At 38.9% G+C, this 19,246-nt stretch overlaps 1 long non-coding RNA gene across 1 annotated transcript in view; it reads right to left on the bottom strand.

Moving 5' to 3' along the window:
• LOC135329209 (uncharacterized) overlaps nt 1-19,246 on the bottom strand; it is a 271,333-nt gene that overhangs the window by 134,234 nt on the left and 117,853 nt on the right. Inside the window, exon 3 of the long non-coding RNA XR_010390579.1 lies at nt 14,345-14,435. This is a non-coding gene — a long non-coding RNA (uncharacterized LOC135329209). The remainder of the gene's footprint in view (nt 1-14,344; nt 14,436-19,246) is intronic.

Here is a 19,246-nt window from a genome sequence, read left to right as displayed (position 1 = left end):
CAGGAGCAAGATATCTGCCAGTATGCTATGACTATGATTTCTATGTGATTTCTAAAATAATCAGTCCCTTGGATTATCCAGCCTCCTTGAGAACAATTGCAGCTCAGTCATTTACCAGACAATAAATGGTGTAATTTCTCTTAAATCAACAAGAAGATGGTGAGATTGAGTCAGTTCCAACCCAACTGTAAACTTTTTAGAAGCACAAAAATGACAGTGCAAATATTCTGAGTTCAGAAAGTTCAAGTGGACATCAATGAGCAAAAAACCTGGCTGTTTGAGAAGCTTCTCCTTACAACAGAACCACAGCTCCAGCTCTAACAAGTCAAAATGCTGAGCTAAAGTATACCACTACCAGTAAAAGATTTTCCAGAAGTTAAGAATATTTCTTAAATTAATCAGTATTGGTCTCAAAAGAAGAAAAAAAAAAAGAAGAAAAAATTACTATGTTGCCTCTACAGTAAGGCTCACATTTCCAGATCTTTCACTGTGACTCTTACGGCCAGATTTGCAAAACAGTTCTGAGCTAGATAAGTAGGATGAGGGATATTTGAAACTCTGGTGCTTCTTATGTGATATTTAAATGACAAACTTTTGAATTAGATAAAAGGGGATGTGCCTTTATACCAGAGATCTCATAGAAAAACACCAGGGAGCATTAACATCCATTGCTCCAATTTGCTATCATTTTCAGTGTTAAAGTCTCTGGTGCCTGCTCTAGAATAAAACGCACCCCACTTTTCTAGTCTTCAAGCAATATCACTTTTATTTTCATTTCACTTTAATCTCTTGCAGCAAAACAAAAACTGCATCTTATTGTAAGTAATATAATTTATTTATACTTGATATCATTTGAAAAAGTGATGACACACCAACAGCTCAAGCATGAAGCATTTTTAATTCTTCAGATGAAGTGACAGATGATTATCAAATAACATTGACTTAATATTTAAATATTAGCTTAAAAGGTCTGTTCATTTAAAAATGCATATGAATACTGCATAAGAAAATTCTTTATTTGTTCTTTATTTTCTGTGGCCTTCCAGGGTTTGGAAGATATCTGGGGTGACAGGCCACAGTCATAGAAACTTGAGCGGTCGGTCCATCCCATTGTGTGAAAGATTTTCTGCTACGTAGTGCTTGTTTCTTGCCAACAATCTTACCAGTCACTGTTTTCACCATTCGCCTTGTGTTTATCCATCTCCTAACTCATTACTCTCCCTGACAGGCCCTTTCTTGCCCAGTGATTTTCCCCCCACCTGGTACCATCTACAAGTGATAACAATTTTCTAGACATGCAATAAGTTGGCCTTTAATTACTCAATCTGCTTTTTAAACATTTGCAGTTTGCTCAGGTGTACCAACAAAAAAAATTCAAATATCTAGTACAGTAATTCCCAAACTAGGCATCACAATCCAAATAGGGGCCACAGCACTGACGAACTGGGGGTCACTCATGGGGTGGAAACGTAACTGAAAAAGGAGGAGAAAGTAGGATAGAAATCTAAAGTGGCACCAAAACCAAGAGAATCTGGAAACTGCCTGTGTACCATAATCCTTGTATTCAAACATAATCACCACAAGGCCAAAACCCCCATATCATCATTTGCAAGTTTGGAGGGTTTTTATGTTTTGTTTTATTTTACTCTGCTGGGCTTTTTTTTTTTTTTTTTCTCTCTCTCTCTCCTAAGCCTGAGGTCCAACAAAGTTCTGATAAAAGGAGACATTTTCAACAGGGAAAAACCTGCTCTCATGGAGATAGACTCCAACTCGTTATTCTGCAGTCTTTAAGGCTATCCAAATATTTGGCCTATTCCCCAATTCTGTCAGATATCTCAAGGATCTGCAACGATTTTTTAACATTCACGTGATGGTTACAGAGTCTAGCAACCGGGCATTACAATAAGAACAGACCGTGGGTTTCCTTTTTGCAGAGAAGGACTGGGTGGGGAGGTGATTTTTGCTAATACAAGCTTTTGCCAGAGCCTTTCATTTTTGGCTTTGTTCCAACAAAAAAAAATGCCATTTGGCATCCGGAAACAAAGTCTCTCTTTACCAATTCAGCTACTCTCACAAGTAACTATGAACCCTAATTGTTTTACTTCCAAATAAGTTCCTTGGAACTTCTCTCTTCTTAACCAATGACCTGGAGATTACAGCCCACATGAACACAGGGAATTCAATCTATTGGAGATGTGGTTTGTTTTATCTGATTTATAGCTTGAAATTCAATTAACGTGTGCGCCAAAAGAGACTTTTTCTCAAAACACCTCCTTATTCATACAGCATGAATGTCTAATACCCTTGGTACATGGTAGAATTAGTGAGAATTTGGCTGTAGACCTACCATTTTTGAAGCTCTACACATGCCAGAATTGCCTATCTTGATAACATCAAATACACAACAGCACTATTTTACTTCTACACCAGTTCATGTAGCTGGAGTAATTCACAGGGCAATGGAATTTTGATGAATAAAATATTTTACTCTCCATCTATCAGGAAAATCACCCCCAATTAGATGAAAAATGCAAATTTATTTCTTAAGTAAACACTTCCTTTTACCTCCGTGCAGACAGTGCATGTTGTCTGAATGGTGAATTAACATTATGCAACTGTAGGAATAATGCTTTTAACTTGTCTTTTGTGAAGTGAAATATAGTTGGGAAGATTGTAATTTTGTTTTCAGGTCAGTGTGGTGTTGTCTGTAACAATCCACTGAATAAAAATCATTGCTTGTCTGTAACCGGTTTACAGAAGTAGCGATCTGTAAAGCACCCAGAAACCTAACAAACAAACAAAAATAATCCTTCTCTCTCCCCTGAAATCTGGTGTGAAAAAAAAAATGGAAGTCTGAGGTAAAAAAAAGAAATGAAGCGCTTCATTGAAACATTTTCTCTTAGAATAAATAGTGAAAAAATGTTTAGAAAAATGGTCAAAATTATTTTACTTCTGCTACACTTCATATTTTAAATGCTCTGATTAAGTTCCTTTGACAGAAACGCTTGTTTCAAAACTTACTGTAGCAGACGAGAAATTCCTACATATGGTGAATTTCCATCCTTTATAACAATTTTAGTAGTGGGCCTTAATACTGTGCCACTACTAAAAATCATAGTGAATGCACATGAAAGGTCATGTTCATTTTCTAAGCTTTCCCTGCAGAAAACACACATTTCTACTGTATCTGCATTATAACTTCAAGGCCCGCATTCACTACCATTTTCTGAGCTGTGTGGATATAATCTTCCTTTTTGTTTACTTGTCAACAATATTAATGCTTTCTATTTTCAGCACTTCACTTTCTCCCTACTCTGAAGATATGTCAACAGGCAAAAAAACACACTAAGTACTCAAATATGTAATGCAGCTTCACCTTTAATTCTAGGCATATCTGTCATTATGCAGAGGCTAAAAATTTATACTTATTTCATAGATATACCATCAGTATTTTCTATATGCTGACTAAATTACACATGGTACATTTCTTCTTTTAAAGTAGTAAATCAAATTTAGTATCAATAAGCAGGGAGGTATTACAAATATTTTCCAACCATTTCATTCTTTCCCCGTATTTTTTTCCCTGCCTCAAAGGACACTAAAATTTTGCACTGCTATCACTCCAATAAAGAACAGCCATTGTAGGGTGCAAAGAAGAATACTGGTGCCTATTAGTATTATAGCTCAGTTGTATCACTCTCTCTATTAGCCTGAAAAATACTTCACACAAGCTAAGTTAAAAGTTTCCATTAATCACTGTCGGCAGCAGAAGCCGATTCCTGTAACGCACCTTTAATTTATGCAATCTAGCCCACTTTGTTCAGGAACATAGCACTTCACGACATTAGACAGGAAAAAAATGACTAACTTGCGCTCTGAGATTTTTGCCCTACTCCTTTACAACCTTGCTTTTTCGCTATACATCAGTTAACCCCCTGGCTACTGGCAATATAATCCATAACCCAGAAATGCCAACAGCCTTTGGTCTGGCAAGGTCCCCATCTTTACTAGATCTTTATCAAATAGTATTACAAGTAGTTGAACTCTTGGCAACGTCTTTTGGATCTCTTGGGAATTTTAGCACTTCCCAATCAAAGGGTCCAGATAACTGACACACCATAATGCTTCAGGGCTATTTCTTGAACTGTGATACCTCATAGAACATGATACTGGCATTTGGTCACAATGTCTTTTTTTGATAGTTAAGATTGACACTTGCTGCAATTACCCTTTCTGCAAGATTCTGCTCCAGAGATGCGCAGCCTCTCAAATTACTGACAGCCCCGCCACAAACCTGACTTTGTTCTCTTAACCAACTACTCCCCATGGCATTTCATTAAAGGGATATTTTGACTGAAAGCAGTCTTGCCAAATACCTTTCTGCTCATAAATTGGTTTGTCATTCCACTTTTGGCTCCTTTTGCTGAATGACATGCAGATTTGGAGGTAATCCAATTAGCAAGTGGAACAATTAATATCACAAACTATCTTCATGCTAACTTTGAGACAAGGAGTTAAACATTTTCCAGTGACACAAGATCTAAACAGTATATGAACAATTCTCTCATTCATGCAGTCTCTTCCACCACCAAGTCTCTTCCAGCATTTACAATCTACACACCAACCACAGCTTCCCATGGAGTTCCTCTGGGAACTGAACAGGATTTTTGCATCTAAACTCAGCTCAAGACCCGTTCGTATGGAAGACAAAGATCCTATCCTCATCTGTGTTAGGATGGAGTACCAGTTTAACAATTATGGTAACAGGAAGGATCCAGTCTAAGTCAATGGAGCTGAAATTTTTGGTTCTATTTGTTGGGGTGGTCAGTTCTGAAAAACCAGTTTGGGCAACCTTCTACCACTGTTAGAAATAACAGTGCTTCATCCCCTGAGAAGAGGTGAGGATAATACGTGGACACATGCCGTGAGGTGAGAATAGTATGTGGACATGTGCCATGAGGTCACCCCCATATACTTCATACTAGAATCCCTCTATGCTCTGAGAGAATGGTCCAACCTACAAAGCAAGTTTCCTCCCACTGACTTTTCTGGAAACTGCAGTCAAGTAAAATATTAGTTGTACTAATTTTACAAAAGAAAGATTTTTGATTATTGAAATATCTTCCCAGGGCAATTTTATACTTGCCTTGCTACAATGATAAGCATCAGGGAAGAAAAATCAGTTCCTCGCAGAGGAGAAACTGTGTCATACCCCCCTTTTAAAAGTGAGTCTTCCAGGATCAAAGCAGAACCCAGTAAAAGCTTAAGAAAAAACTGTACTGTTTTACATCAGGGCTGAATTTAGCTCCAAATCTTTGGCTAAGACTTTCAAAGGTAGCAAAAGATACTGAAAAACAAGGACAACACAAGGTCATTATGATGGAACAAAAATAACTGATAGAGGCTTTTTTTCCAGACATTCAGAAGCTGTTAATTAGTCAAAATGTATTGTATATGGCGAGAAATAGGAGTGTAATAAGGCAGAGGCTCAACAGAATTGCATGTCTGAGCGCAGACTGAAGGATGAACCCAAGAAAATCAGCAAGGTTAAAAAAAAAAAGTCATTAAACCAGTTGGCTGTCCTAACTGCTGCTCTACTCACTTCTGCCCTTTAAGTGTTATTTCTAAAAAGGTTATTTTCCTAACTCATCCCAGACCACATACAACGTATTCAGATGATAAATTTCTTGACAAATATATCAAAGATATTTGGGGGGGGCCACTTATTTTCTGTCACAAACTCCAGCCCCTGCGGTATTAGCACCACACCAAACAAATTACTGCATCCCAGGACATGGACTTATGCTTGACCACATGATACCAGTTGACACACTTGTTACAGTACTCAGTAGGTATCCAATGACCTATTGTATGTCCTGAAAGGCATTCCTGCTGACAATCGCTCTGCATTTCATTGCATTGCCCAAAGGGATGGGCAAAGTATGGCTTATTTGCTGTAGAGATGTTCTCTCACTTTCACATGTTTCTAGAACAAACAGGAAATCTGTACTTTTTAAGATTAAATATTTGGACTTGCCTAGTTCCTTTCATTCCACTTGAATTCAGGCCTGGAAACACCAAAACCCTAGTCAGTCTCATGGACAGTTATAAGTGAGATCAGAAGTGAAACTGCTTGAAATCTCACAAAGGAAGAAAAACAATTTTCTGAGAAATAACAGTTCAACATTTTCATACTAAGGAAATCTGGAAAAGCACCCCTGAGCATAAGCTCCAACGCAGCTGAGAAACAAATATCAACTCTCTACTGAAACCATACTGAAAGACTTGCTTGCAGAGCTGAATAGAAGCCACCTTTGGTTGGCTGTGGAAATTTCCATACAGGGTCTTTCCTATGTCTCCCCTAAACCTCAAGCTTTCCTACAAACTTCTAAGCATTTGCAAAAATATTATGAAAAACAGGGATGAGGAAAAACAACGGGTTGCTTTTACTTATGTACTAGTCACTGTGGGATTACTTCCTACAGTATCTTATATGTACTCAAGATTTTGTCAATTTGTTCAGCCTATTCTTACAAACATCTGCTAAAGCAATCTCTCTCCCTTTGAAAGTGTGGTTGTAGTGAGAGTTATTCATCCTAAAACATCCAGAGCTCCATTCCTTGATGCCTTCCAGGCAGGTTTCTTCCTTCTATTGGAAAATGAAGTCTAAAAGACATATTGAACTCTTCCTTGGCCATAGATCATAAAAACTGTAGAAGTATTTGAAGGCCATTTCCAACCCTCTTGTGCACTCTTCATCACCCCTTTAGTGTCACCACCATTGTGAGGCATTGTGAGACACCTGTAATACAGCAAGTCTGTTTCCACATACCAAGTAGGGGCAGCTATCTATCTTTTGCCACATTGCAACTTTCTTCTGTATTCCTTTGTATAATTTGTTCTAGATACAACTACATATGGCTACTTGTCTATTGGATTTGCCTCTTGGCAATACATTTTATGCCTCCTGTGTAAAGATAAAGCAAGCCTAGAACAAAACTTGAAACATTTCATATACAGAAAAGACAGTAAAGAACTCGGAGAAACACATCTTGAGCTATACGACACTCAGCACTAATATATGTAATAGAAAAATGAACTTCAGTTCACTTGTGGACAAATCTTACTGCCTTGGCTCAGTAAATCCCACTGGCTAGAGCAGTACTATGACAGACAATAAGTCAGATCTTAATCATTTCATCCCCTTCTTTCAGAGAAGCAGGGCTGGTAGGATCAGAGCACACCAACCGGGACATGCCATTTGATCTCTTCTATTTCCTAAAGCTTGAGACTTAAATAAAACCTGAGACCATTGGCTGTGTCTGAATTAGTGCAATCTCTGACACTGAGGCCAACTAAGAACGAACAGCCCACATCTACACTATTAAGTACATTATCCACTAAACCAGGAGGGCCATATCTAAACTGCCTGTTGGGAATAGTTCCAAGCCTGTACCAGCTCCAGACCTGTGCCCAGAAACCATCTGGATGAGCACTGTGTCTCATGGGCCAGAGGCATGTCAGGGGTTATTTTAACACAACATAGAGGATCACGTTCCAGTACTTGGAAACGCCACACCTGGCACTGCTTCATTTACTAGCATAAAAGTAGCCTCCACAGATAGATTCCCATTTATCACAGCCTGTTACATTTCACTGTTACCAGAAAACTGGACATAACTTTCCTTTGGTGAGTAAACTCCTCAGAAAGGCATGCAGGCTTGATGAAACAATTTCAGGAGATGGAGAATCTCCTCTTTGCCTTGGTGGCTTATTCCATTAGTTAGTCAAATTTACTGTCATTAAAACCAAAGATAAAACAGATTTTTTTTTCCTTTTAATCTAATTGGTTCTCCTTTTACTTTACAGATTGAGTTCTTCAAGGTTGTCAAGGCATAGTATTTTATTCAGTCTTAAGAAACATGGATCCTTTATTCAGTATTCAGAGGCTTGGGGGGATGCAGAACCCAGAACTCTATGTACCATTCTGGAACCAGCAAAACCAATATTTTGTACAGAGGACAAAAATCAAAACAGAATGATGAAGTGAAACACTTCCCAGTCCTCCAAAAGGATCTTTTCACAAACATTGCTTCCCATAATAGAAAACAAGGGACCAGAGCATGGCCTGCAACTCTTGTTCCTGGGTATCTAAGCTTGCTTATTAGTTATTTCACAGATCCTACTTTATTTTGCCCAGGATGGAGAACAGGCAAATCAGCTTGTTTTTACCACTGTAATCCTACTCACTCTATCTGAACACTGGCAAAATGTTAACCCCCTTCCTGACTTGTGGAACTTCATCAATATTTCAGAATTTATTACATACAACACATTTGGGGGCCTTTTACCCCTTGAACACAGAACACAAATTCATTGATTTTTGTGTAGCAAACACATAACAGATGGTCTTGCCATCTCTGTCCAGTAACAGAGCTACGCCACTGCTAGAATTTCTTTTGTTCTTCATAAAAGTATATTTTTTAAACTTTATTATTGTCCTTTGACTTAGCTTTATCCTAGATGCTTTAGTGTCTCTTATCAACTTTCTACACTTTATAACTTCTGAACTATTATCAGTTGTTGTTAGTGTCCCTTTTTCTATTCATTATAAATTGCTTTTTTTTTTTTTATTTTTTTATTTCTAATCTCTGCTTTCACTTCAACACTGAGCCAGAAAAGGCTTTTAAGCTTTTTTTCTTGGCTGCAGAATCATGGATTTTGGACTATCTAATGTACCTTTACTTTATAAGAACCCTCAATTTTCAGCCACACTTCTCACTGCTCTTATGTCTTTGTGGAGATGATATCACATTCATCTCCTTTGCTGTATATAAAGTTTGCTCCAGGTTTTAGCTGGTTTTCCTTACAGGATCCTTTTTTTAAGAATAAATATCTTTAGGCTTGCAGTTGCTGCTCTGGAGTTTTTTTTTTTTTTTTTTGTCTTCAGAATAACCCAACTAGTACCACTAGTTACTGTACCTATCTCCAGTGCTAGTGAGGCCACCACACCAGCTGAGCATCTGAAACTACCCTTCTGCCATCTACACTACCTAATTTACTGCCAAGCTGTCACAATCTGCTGATAACCCAGTACATTTCTGGTGCCTTATGCACCTCTGATCAGATCATTTACATGTGACAATATCCTGTCAATGTCTCATTTTTAAAATAAAATTAAGTCATGCAAAGGTTGAGCTTGAAAGAGCTGGTTCTTCCCCTACCCTTAATGTTTAAGAGATTTCCAGAACCAGTACCCCTAAATTCAAGATAAGAGAAGTCCAAAGAAAAATTGGGTTCTCTGGAGCTGAAAATGGGTGATGCTTCCCAACACCTCCTGTCTCTGCAAGGAGACAGATTCCAGTTTTCAGTACCTTTGAACAGCAGTGTTGATGGTGGGCACCCTGAAATCTGGATCTGAATTTCAAATCTTAAGACCTTCAATTTTTCAAGTCACTTAGAGGAAAGTGGACAATTATCGATTTTATGAGCCCCTTGGGAAAAGTTCAGAAAGTGTGAGGTTATATTTGAAAATTGTTTGCAAACAGAAAAGGTGCCTTAAATTGCCTCTCCAGTTCACAGAAATAATAGGTTTCAGCAGAGTTAAGATGCTAGGAGTTTTAGAAGTGTCACTGGAAAAAAAAATAATGGAAAGTGCTCAAAATGTTGGTACATCCTTGTAGCTCAGAGTGCAGTATATGCCTATTGTTACTTCTATGCACTAATTACAGTGAAAGGAAAAGGGCAACAATAAATAAAAACCAGATGGGGAAATGTCATCCAGTTAATCCAACTCTGTATCTTTCTAATTCACAGGAAACATTTTATTTCTGGGTCACAATGGCTAGTGCTACAACACATTTTATATGCTGGGAGTTTTTACAGCAGAGGGAGTTCTTACATTACATCTTTTCCTGACATTTTCTGACACTGATTTTTTTTTTCCCCTACAGAAGAGCATGTGCAGCATACACACATGTACAAGCATAGGAACCAGGCTAGCATTATTTATTTTGCAATTTGGAAAGAACCCAGTTTGCCTGTCCATCACTCACATTGCTCTTACTACATCAATCAGTGAGAGGAACAACAAAATTAATATAGAATCACATCATTTAAATCAGTCCCCTGTGAATCCTCTGAGCAGGATTTAAAGTGCTCAGCATCCAAATATTCTGTATCCCTCACCTTTTGAGTGTTGGACTTCGCAACCTAAGTAACAACAGGTTAATGTTTTGCTTTGCCTGATGTCACCTCACAGCTTTCTAAATAAAAATGTTTAAAAAACACCAAACAGCCTCATGCTTGGCAGATAATGCTCCCAAACTCAAGCATCGTTGCTTGAGCTTCAAATCTCACAGCCGATTATAGGACTAGAAGCTGTTGTGATACTTAGTGGGACGATACACGCAGCAGTACAACCTCCCCTTCATCATGTAACACAGAGCATTGGGCTCCTCCATCGATAAATCTAACCTGTGTTATCCTCACGTGAACAGAACTAACTACCAAAATGGCAGAGGAGAGATGAAGCCACGAAGAGCCCAACCCAACTTTCACCTCCCCCAGTGCTACTGCAGGTCTCGCCAAAGGACCAACACACTCCTGCAGTTAGGATATGCACCTGCACCAAGGATATGACAGGAAAGGAGGGTCTGGACCCAGCCTTTCCCCAGGTTCATGCAGGTGTCTGTACACCTTATGCTGCTGCTCTAGGGCTGGTGGCGGTAATGGCTTTTCGAACCCATCACTCGCCAGGCTAAGAGCTTCTTGACAGAACAAGCCAGAAAAGGTAAGTGGGGCTGTTCAGAAGTGAGGACCTCTGCCTAACCCAAACAGAATTTTACAAATCACAGGCTTAGATTTTGCTCAGCAAGTTTATCCCTGGTAAATTGCAAATATCTGTTGCAAAAATGCATACATCTAAGCTTTATTTGTTTATTTAAGAAAGTTGCACATATCACACAAGCACACATTTTAGCACAATAAAAGGTAAGTTGGAGTGCAGCTATCAGGTAGAGTTTCACACACTTCCTAAGAGGCATGTAGCTGCTTCTAGATAATTAATATTTGCATCTTCAATTTATCAAAAATAATAGAGTGGTAAGTATTTTCGGGGTCTCACAGGTTCTGATTTATACCTACACAGCAAGAAAGCACTACAAAAATAATGCGCCTTAAACAATACCATTCTTATAATAATGACCGCGGCCATTTCAGAGCACTCTTCTAGCATCCCGAAATTCACAACCCACTTCCAAACATTAAGGAGGGGAGTGTAATAACACACCTGCTAGAGTTAAGCACTGGGAGAGGATTTGTGACTTGCCCAGGTCAGACAACAGGTTTATGGAAGCATCAAAAGCAGATAACTTTTCAATCAAATTCTTGTACTCTAACCAGCGTGACTCACCTTTCTCTCAAAACTGTACTAACGGGATGTTCCGGGAGGAAATGGCATGGGCTCCACTAAACTATATACAGCTAATACTACACTTTGTTTAGCTAGCCCTGGAAAAAGGGGCAACAAAATACAGTTTGTGAGGCTTGGTTTTTTGTTTTTTCATTTCATACCTTCCTTAGAAATAACTAAGATTCATCTGATAAAGCATTGAGGCACCAAGTTCAATATACTCCAGCCCAGAGCTCCTGCTAAGAAGAGCTACCAACAATAGAAACATATTTCAAATGATTTTGAGCACAGTAGCTTCCTCACTTTATTTCTCCAAAACATCTCAATTCTTTTATCTTCAAACCTCATAAATTCTGGTCTTGGATCAAGCACAACAGAAATGCAGATCTGCTAGCTTGTGATCCAGCAAAAACAATCCCCCAAAACCCTCCCAAAATGACATGATTCAGTCTCCAAATTCCCTTTTTTTGATGGCAAAAGTAGATTATATTTAGCTCATGTTCCATTAAAAATTGCCTGTCTTTAAACAAGGTGCTGTTTTTTTATTCTTTCTGTCTTCAGTTATATAAGACTTCACTGCTGTCTTCACTATGATAACACTCCAACAGTCTAAAAAATACATTTCAGGTGTCCAACATGAAGGAGGTTGTGCGAGTTTAACCTTCCTCGGGATCCTTGTGAGCTTTTTGTATTTAATACTTGTTTTATCTGAAGCCTGTGGAGGTTCTAAAATATTAGAAGACACACTTTCTGAGAACTACCTTTCTAGTAGCCTGAAGATATAGCCTTGATGTTGGGCAACAAAGTTATTCTCTGTAATCCCCTTGATGTTGTAAATGAAAAAGAGGATGGAGCTAACATCATCTGAACTTTGGGCAAACCATTTGCTCAAAAGCACCATCAAAGAACCAAGCCCTGCCAAAAAAGAAAAAAACCCTTAAAAAAAAAAAAGAAAAAGAAACATACACAAAATGAAATTGGTGCAAATTAACTTCATTGTATTTGGAGACCCATACAAAACAAAACCCACCATAGTCTATAAAGGAAAGTCAGAGAAGACAAGGATTGAAGTTGTAGCTTCACAGTAGCCATCTTTTAACAGCTTTCCTTTTTCAACACTTTAACCTAAAAAAAAAAAACTTCCTATTGTTATGCCCCTATTCAACCTTCATTCGAAGTCATTCACTATGCATTAATTACCACTTTCTTCAATGCACCGGGAAGCTCCCAAACATGTTCCTGTTTTCAAAGAGGCACACTTCCATGCCTCAGCTTTTTATATGCAGAGCCTGCTGAATTTTTTTCCTCTGCATACTTTGAGATTCCCCTAAATTTTGCATACTGTAACTGTTCAGAAAGGGAGGGGTGAAAAGACAAAAGGCTGATTTCATGCTTCCAGAGCAGTTGTTTGCATCTCTTTCATTTTTCTTTCCAGCTGTGAGAGGCAGCAGAAGGTTCTTTAGCAGGTGTCCTGCCTGCCCTATGGTAATTTTTAACTTTCCTTCACTTTCTTTTATGTCTGTTGCATTTGTAGAGACATTTTCTCTCCCCTCAGTGCCTCATTGATGTTTTTCCTTCCTTTTTTTTTCCTGTTAAACAACATATCTGAATTTCCTCTATTATGTCATTCTGTTCAGCTGTGAACTCAGATTATAAACCATGAACAAGGGAGAAATGCTCATGTCCTAATATATAAATTAAATCTCTGCCCTTTCCTACTCATTCCACAGACTTTCATCACTACTGAACTGCACAAGAAGTGCCACACAGACACTACCGACAACATGACAGACAAAACCACCTCTGACACCAAAATCCAGCATCCACAACCCAGCATTAAATCAGATAACTTTTTCCCTGTCAGCCAGTGTCCCAGGCTCTGCACATCAGTGGTTGTAAGGACTCCCATGGGCTGAGTGTGTGAATGAAATTAAGCATTCACATAAGTCTTGGCAGCATTGTGCAAAGAGGAGCAGTTATGATTTAAATGATCAAAAGTATATTTATCTTTAAAGGAAAACAAGTGTTGGCAGGACAAAACTGATTTTGGTTCCCTCTACTGATTTTGTTTAATTTGCAAAGCCTCTACACATGAGAAAACACTGAAAATAAAAGTAAGATAAAGAAAACACAACAAATTGAAGTAAAGCAAAGAACTAGAAACCATTTGAAGAAATGTGAAGACCTCCATTAGAGGGAGATGGTTTTAGATTTTAGAAGAGCACAGACCTATATATTTTCAATGTAATATGTACTGTTCTTATTCTGCAAACATACAGATAGTGTTAATCAATGCCCAAAATGCATTTTGATAAAAACATATTCTGTACATTTTTTTCTAATGCATATAAACTAAACAACAACAGATTATTTGAAGTTAAGAAGAATCATTATTGATTTTATCAAGGTTAAAAGGTCACTGCCATCTCCATAGCTTTACGGTCACAGTAGTTTGAATAATCACATCACAGCATAATGCCCCGTCCTCATCCCTTACAAAAGCCCTTCTTCACCAAAAATCGCGCAGGTGATATTTGATAAATAGTGATGCACTTTAATCATTTTTAGTGTTATGCAAACACTATCATTGCTCTTACTGCTGCAGTCTGTAGGTGTTGTTAGATTTATTTAAATGATTGTAAGCTGAGTAATAATGGGGATTTTCTTATTTGAGTACCTTTGACTTATGCCACTATAAAAGTCTAACATAATATAATTTCTCCATAATGAAAATAGTTTATCTTGAAGGGTAAGATTCATAACTCTCTCCTATTCAAAAGTACAAAATAAAAGAATGAAAAATAAAATGGACAATTTTTTTAAAAAACAGGTTGCCTTCTGGATTATTAATTCAAAAATTGCATTACATTTCCTCTTTAATTATGTGATGCTATACAATGGCAACCAGCTGCTTAGAAAAATATTTCCTACCTTACTCCTGCAGTTAAAGTTGTACCCAAGAAAGAATAAATCAGGAAGCAGGTGGCATGAGAGGTCTGTTAAGTGAAAAGTTGTCTTTCTGCTGAGAGAAGAAAAAAAAAAAGGCTCTAGTTCAATCAGGACAGTTCTAGTGCAAAGAAACATCCATATAAAAAAATATTTCTTAGATGGAAATATTTATAACTATTCTAAATTATTACTTTTTAATAACATTCTAACTACAGAAATATGGAAAAATGTATTTGTTTATTGTTTCACTGATCTCTCATAACTTTTGGACAGATACCTTCATAAAATGGAATAGAATTCATTTTCATAAATTATTTAAGTGCATTTTGAAATGTAAACCTTGGTTCTTCTACAGGAAAATACTGGAGAACCCCTTCTCCTTATCTGCTTCTCCAAGCACATCCAAAAGTTTTCATGTGATTTTATTTCCCATGCTACAAACGAGTACCCGCATCAAGCTATTATTTTTAAACTTAGAGTTACTTAAGCAGGAAGAACACACTGCCAATGGCCCTCACGCCCCTCCGAGTGGATCAGGCCCCCAGGATGATGGCACGTCCCTCCCGCACGCAATTCCAGGGAAGTCGCTTGTGCTTCTCCTGGGGGCAGGAATCTACGAGCAAATGCGAACGCTGCAGGGTTAATCCCCCGAGGACAATTAAACTTGCAGGTCGTGGCTTGCAAAATCAGGATCTAGTTCTGATTCTGCTGCTATCAGACTATACAAACTATATTTTGTGGCGAGCCCAATAGATTTAAAAATAACAATGATTACGCAGTACTCAGCACAGTAGCGTTCTGGTTCATGAGGGGGGGTTTCTAGGTGCTGCGGTAATACAGAAAATTTGTATTATTCCATAATTCTAGGATGTATTCTATGACTGAAGAAATCCCTACACAGCTGATTGACAGGTGGTGAGACTTTTATCAAGGAAGGATCCTCTATACTGTCCTGCTTCTGATACCTGTTCTCTTAGCATTACAAGCAAGAAGATACACTGACTTAGATCTCTTAGAAGAGACCCAAACAGTTACATCATTGGACATTTTATCTTTTTTCTTATATTTCCCCCTTATACCTCAAGCCCAAATAAAAATTCTTTAAAAGGAGAAAATGAAAGTCAGGCTTTGCTTACAAAGAAAACCCTAATCTGAGTTGTTGAGTCTCACTAACCCTGTCAACCCTACCAGTTGCTGAAGGGTTGGATTATGTTAGATTCTCCTAAAGCCGCAACTGGTGCAAACAAGAATTTCAACCTTCCTTTTAAAAGAAGGTCTAGCCATCAGCTTTTCCAAGAGAAGTTTGAAAAGCCAAAGGATCCCACAGATCATAATCAGAGTACAAGGCAAAATGTCCCAAACTTACAAAAGCATACACTATCTTAAGCCAACGTAGCAATATAGAGTCCCACTGGGGTTATCTCTGGGCTTGGCAGCCCTGGCAGCAGGCACGGACTGCAAGCAGGAGGCAGGACCTGGGCGCTTTCGCTTGCAGGGTAGGTGCCATTTGCTCTATAACCACTCAGCTTGCCACATCCTGTCCCTAAATCATGTGCTGAAAGAAATCTCCATTTCTTTCCTGCAGTCCTATGGCTCCAGTGAACTTCCGTGCGGGCAGAGCTGAGCGAGTGCATATGTATTGGAAGGGTCAGAATTGAATATTTAAAGAGATAACAAAGAACACATTAATTCGAAAAAAATCAGTGAAGCAAGTGACCCGGAAGCCTGAATTCCCTCATTCCTCCCCCTCCTCCCATTTAACATTTTAATGTTTTTCGTGACAGCTTGCTCTGGGTCCCGAAGAGCTCACCAACTCGGGCATACGTATATATCCAGAAACAATATAATTTCTTAAACGAAACAGAACAAGAACGCATTCCCACTCTAAACACAAAGGGTGCCTTCAAAAAAACAAGTGTGGGGGGAACCCTTCTTAGGAGAAACAAGGCAATACATACAGACAAAAGGTCTTCTGGCAGCCTTTCGCTATTATTTTCCACTAATGTATACTTTTGCAAATTATAGAGAGCTGCAGAATACACTCCAGGCTGTGTGGAGCAAGCGCCTTTCATGAAGAGCAGCCAAAGGGCCTATTAAAACTGAACATTTAACTAATTTAAAAATAGATCTATATTTGGTTTATGTTTTGGTATAGAAGGTAAAACAGCTTCTGCTGTTTTCATTACACTGTTGACTTTAAAGAGAGGGGTAATTAGGGGATGTTGTGAATCTGCTTGTGCATTTGGTTACAAATAAACTAAAAAAAAAAAAAATAGTAAAGGGAAAAATCAGACGCATTACGTAGAGCCGGAACAACAGCCCCATACTAGAGAAGTTTTGGAGGACTGTGCCCACTAATCCTCACCCAACAGTAATGCCGCTGTTGGCAGTGAATAGATGAAAATCTACACAATTTTAAATTCAGCAGCCTTTTACACTTCTGCTCTAAATCCAACCTTTGTGCCTATGTGCAAGTATTACCCTCCAACAGAGGAGTCTCTAGAATATCCTGCATCAAAGAGACGTAATTAGGGTAGACTAAAGGTGAAAACTGTGTTTGCTTTTAAGGTCTGGCCTATAGCCCACTTTCTGCAGAGCTCCCTGCCTATTACCACACTTGGAGAGGTTCTTGCTAGAGGCAGGCAAGGGGCGGGTGTTGTACAACCAGCCTGGACCCGCTTTTGAGGGGAGCGGACACGGTATGCTGCCTACCCTGCCACTCCATCACCCGAGCCAGCGAGACTTTCAGGAGACAGAAGGTCATCCAAGGCAGGAACAGCATGGACTTCTGTCTTTGCCAAGTTAGCAAACACGTGCAGCTCGTTTTCCACACACTAAAAGCGAAACCCTGTTTAATACAATATTACAAGTTACAGCACCATTCAGACCTCCCAGTTTCCATGCATTGAGCCAAGTGTTTAAGGCTTAAAATCAATCAGCAGCGCTAAGAGGACAGCTCATTACAGATTTTTCCAGTGCAGCCATTCCCCTAATAAAATATGCTTTATCTTTCACAAAGTTTTCATAGAAAAAGCAACTGTAGACAAGCCCTATCGTAGTAAACAGGAAACCCTTTATTTAACCCATATCTAAGCTAACAAACCAGGCAGGATAGTAGCAGTTTCTTAATAATGACAGCAGGATTATTTCAGTTAGTGTTCTTCAGTGTGTACAGAGAAGAAAAATTGATATAAGAAATTGTAGTCTAATCACAGTTTATAGAGATTTTCCCCCTCTAGATGCATTGCAACCATTCCCTTTCTCCACACAGACACTTCAATCCTCTTAATCAGCTGCTTCTAGAGGACGCAAGGTCTGATTTTCTGGTAACGTGAACTATCATCTGTGTTTTAAGGACACTGGCCATCTCTGCAGAATTGAGAAAGCCCCTTTTCAAATTATCAGACAGAACTTTTGCACAGATGGATCAAGAAATGCTTGAAGCTTCCCCTTCAGATAACACAATTTGCAACTTCCACCTGAGCCTCAAATCCGTTGGTCACCCCTGCAAACGCTATGCACAGTTGGCATCTGACCCTTGGGCCTCCCATGCAACACTTAACCTGCTAACAGCTTTATACTTGGCAGTCCTCAGGGGCAGCATCTGTTTGCAGCCTCCCATCTGAATCGCTACTGTTTGTTTCCCTGAAACCTTTTCTTTTTTTAATGCTGTTATAGCACGTGCAGAAGCTGACACAGGCATTTACGCATGGACGTGCAGAGTGAGAAGACTGAAAATATGCCCATCACTTCCTAAAGATCACGCCAAGTATTAAAAGGATTAATGTTCATCAGTTATGTGCATATATTTATAAATATAAGACAATGAGCCAGGACTAAGATAGTAAGTATACAGCACAAAGAATACAGAAATACAAGTAAATTTGTGCACCGCAGTGTTATGGCTACTTCATAAGACCAGAACCTAGGAGACCTGAGGGTAGAGCTCTGCTGCTGAACTTCTATTCATGTTTCATATAAACCCACTGGCACTGACCTGAACTGAAAGTACCAAAGCTGCAGGGAAGGTAACCTTCAAGGCTAGAAGTTATAAATCCTTATGTCGCTCCATTAAATCAGCCTCCGCAGCCTCCTCAACTTAAACTGGAAAGTCTTTGGTGGCAGGATTCTAGCTATTTTTCTACAGTGTCCAGCACAAAGAAATCTGATGTTTCTTAGTCTCTTCTAGATGCTACTATAGTATAACTAAATACACTATTTGCAATGTTTACATGCAAAAAGCTCGACAGCAGAACCCTGACTGCGAGTGAGCGCATTAGGAATGTAAATCACGTCTTTCCAGCTTAAATACTTTTGCACTTCAGTGGCAGTCTGTATATCAGCATTTAAGGTAAAGAGTGCGTTTTTGAAGTAAAACTCCTGATGTCCCCATTTACTGTGCTTTGGGTCCCATCACAGTGGTCTTAGGGCACACAAACTGGATTTCTTTCAGATGAAGCGCTAAACTGGAAGAGGTGCTCCAGGAGCACACTTAATCCCACTGCTAATGTATTATGCTAATGCATCCCACTGCTTATGGGCATTTGGACCACAAGACCGGGCTAAAGGCAACCTGAACAAAGACCACCCAAAATGCACATTGTGGACGTCAGGTCCCCAGCACCAACCTTCACACACTCTTATTGCATTGCACTACCTGCTATGGTAGATATAACCTACAGCATCCTGGTCTTCACAGCTCCAAAGCGCTTCTCAGGCACTAGAGATACCTCCATGAAATGACCTGCTGTTGCCCCTTAACACATAGGCAAAAAACAGGCAAGTGTGCTGAAAGGTTACTCATCGTCACTAAGCAAACCATGAGCTTTAATTTCCTTTTAATCTTCTTTGCAAGTTCTCTCTTTATAATCACACCTATAAAAC

The sequence above is a fragment of the Dromaius novaehollandiae genome, chromosome 9, assembly GCF_036370855.1.
Source record: "Dromaius novaehollandiae isolate bDroNov1 chromosome 9, bDroNov1.hap1, whole genome shotgun sequence".
In the NCBI taxonomy this organism is placed as follows: Eukaryota; Metazoa; Chordata; class Aves; order Casuariiformes; family Dromaiidae; genus Dromaius; species Dromaius novaehollandiae.
The sequence above is the reverse complement of the archived record's forward strand: the minus strand, read 5'-3'. Positions and strand labels throughout refer to the sequence as shown.